The 2,493-nt window shown below is 42.2% G+C and overlaps 1 pseudogene; it reads left to right on the top strand.

The window, feature by feature from the left end:
- Positions 1-1,554: 1,554 nt before the first annotated feature.
- Positions 1,555-2,173, top strand: LOC122675995 (annotated as a pseudogene).
- Positions 2,174-2,493: the final 320 nt, after the last annotated feature.

Here is a 2,493-nt window from a genome sequence, read left to right as displayed (position 1 = left end):
GTTCTCAAATTTAATTTCTATATCTTATATTAAAATATTGCCTTTAAAAGCAGTCTATAATTTGGATTCACAAAGGCACTGTCCAGAGATGTGTGATAGGCTGACTTAAAAATTCCTGTTAAAAGGCTCATAAAGACAGAGAAAAGGAAAAAGAATGACAAGGGGCCTGTAGACTTAAATTGAGAGGAATAGTGACTAAAGCCCAGGTGAAATTTCAACTGTTTTATTGATGATGATGATGGAATGAATCTTTTTTGAAATTTTATTGAGGCATATTTGATTTACAATATTTTGTTAATTTCTGTTGAACAGCAAAATATATGTGTGTGTGTGTGTGTGTGTGTGTGTGTGTGTGTGTGGGCACTCAGTCATGTCTGACTCTTTGTGCATGGACAGTGGCCTGCCAAGCCCATATATATATATATATATATATACAGTTGTTGCTGTGGGTCAGTTGCTATGTCTTGTCTGACTGTCTGCCACCCCATGGATTGCAGCATGCCAGGGGAGTTTGGGCCTTTTGAACATTAGCTCCCCATAATCCTTGCTTTTGTTGTTGTTCAATCGCTGAGTTGTGTTCGACTCTTAGTGACCACATGGACTGCAGCACTGCCAGGCTTCCTGGTCCTTCACAACCTCCCAGAGTGAGATCAAACTCATGTCCACTGAGTCACTGATGCCATCCAACCATCTCATCCTCTATCGCCCCTTTCTCCTGCCCTCAGTTTTCCCAGCAACAGGGTCTTTTCCAGTGAGTCAGCACTTTGCATCAGGTGGTCAAAGTATTGGGCTTCAACTTCAGCAACAGCAACAGTCCTTCCAATGAATATTCAGAGTCAATTTCCTTTAGGGTTGACTGTTAGATCTCCTTGCAGTCCAACGGACTCTCAAGAGTCTTCTCTAGCACAGTTTGAAAGCATCAGTTCTTTGGCGCTCAGCCTTCTCTGTGGTCCAACTCTCATACCATACATGACTACTGGGAAAACCCATAGCTGTGACTATATGGACTTTGTTGGCAGTGATGTCTCCGCTGTTTGATGTGCTGTCTAGGTCTGTCCTAGCTTTCCTTCCAAGGAGCAGTCAGTAACAACAGTTTGAGTCCTTGCTGTGTAAATCCTTCTGGTCCCTCAATCGTCATATCCCTCTCTGACTATTGCTTGGAAAGATGGAATGATTCTCTGCTTTTAAACATAACCCTGGATAATCTCTCCATCTCAAGGACCTTTACCATCATTGTATCTGTTTTTTTTTTTTTTTTTGCCTTTTAATGTAATAAATTCAGAAATCCCAAGGATTAGGGCATGGGCATCTTTGGAAGGGATATTCTTCTGCCTGCCTGCCTACCAAACTAAGCTCCCTCCCCACATTATGAAATTATCCTTCTGGAATGGTACTTTCCCTGATCAATATGCACTGTGTTAGAGACTTGCAGGTTAACTTGACCTTTATATTTAGGCTTAAAGGTAGTCAAGGACATTCATTCAGTCTATTGAAAAATCCAGGTTTCACTCTTTCCGGGCTTCTCCCACTGCACAGGCGCAGCAGAGAAGCAAGATGGCGGCTCCCATGGATCTGGAGTTGAAGAAGGCCTTCACAGAGCTTCAAGCCAAAGTTATTGACACTCAGCAGAAGGTGAAAACTTGCAGACGTACAGATTGAACAGCTGAACAGAACGAAAAAGCATGCACATCTTACAGAGATTATGACTTTGGTAGATGAGACTAACATGTATGAAGGTGTAGGAAGAATGTTTATTCTTCAGTCCAAGGAAGCAATTCATAATCAGCTGTTAGAGAAACAGAAGATAGCAGAAGAATAAATTAAAGAATTGGAACAGAAAAAATCCTATCTGGAGTGGAGTGTGAAGGAAGCTGAGGACAATATCCGGGAGATGCTGATGGTGCGAAGGGCACAGTAGGCAGCCTCTCAGGAACCTCTTCTTTCTGATCCCTGCCATTCCTGGCGAGGAGCCTGTGTAGGGAAACTGCTCTGCCTGAGGGACATTTTATCTGGATGGTCTAGTAACCTTATGTTTTATGCATGGCCTGGAGCCCCTTTCAAATCTCATCCTTCTATGTTTTATCCTGGCTCTGCCTGCTACCCTTCTCCCCTGTGGTTGAATCATGAACTCCAGGGAAGGGAAGATGGGAGCCAAGACAGATAGGGGAGTTCTTCCAGGGCCCTACTGCTGGTCACGCCGGTCAGACCAATAAAAGACATCTGTCCCCCCAAAAAAAAAAAGAAAAATCCAGGTTTCAGACAATAGTGTTCTACAAATTCCAACATGGTCAGACAGAAGAAATTCTGGATACATAAAAATGCTGTAGCATATGGCAAAGGAATACCACTTTTCAATATTCAAAGGAAGTTCCTGTTTATGGAAAAAAGTAGTCGCTAAGAACTACATAAAAATTTAGTAACATATTTGCTGGAAATAGTAAAAAAGACACCCAAGGACATGATTTCTTTGTGAAGAGAACTGAAATGACATCT

This window comes from Cervus elaphus, chromosome 19 (genome assembly GCF_910594005.1).
Source record: "Cervus elaphus chromosome 19, mCerEla1.1, whole genome shotgun sequence".
Classification (NCBI taxonomy): domain Eukaryota; kingdom Metazoa; phylum Chordata; class Mammalia; order Artiodactyla; family Cervidae; genus Cervus; species Cervus elaphus.
This window is presented reverse-complemented; position numbering and strand designations above follow the sequence as displayed.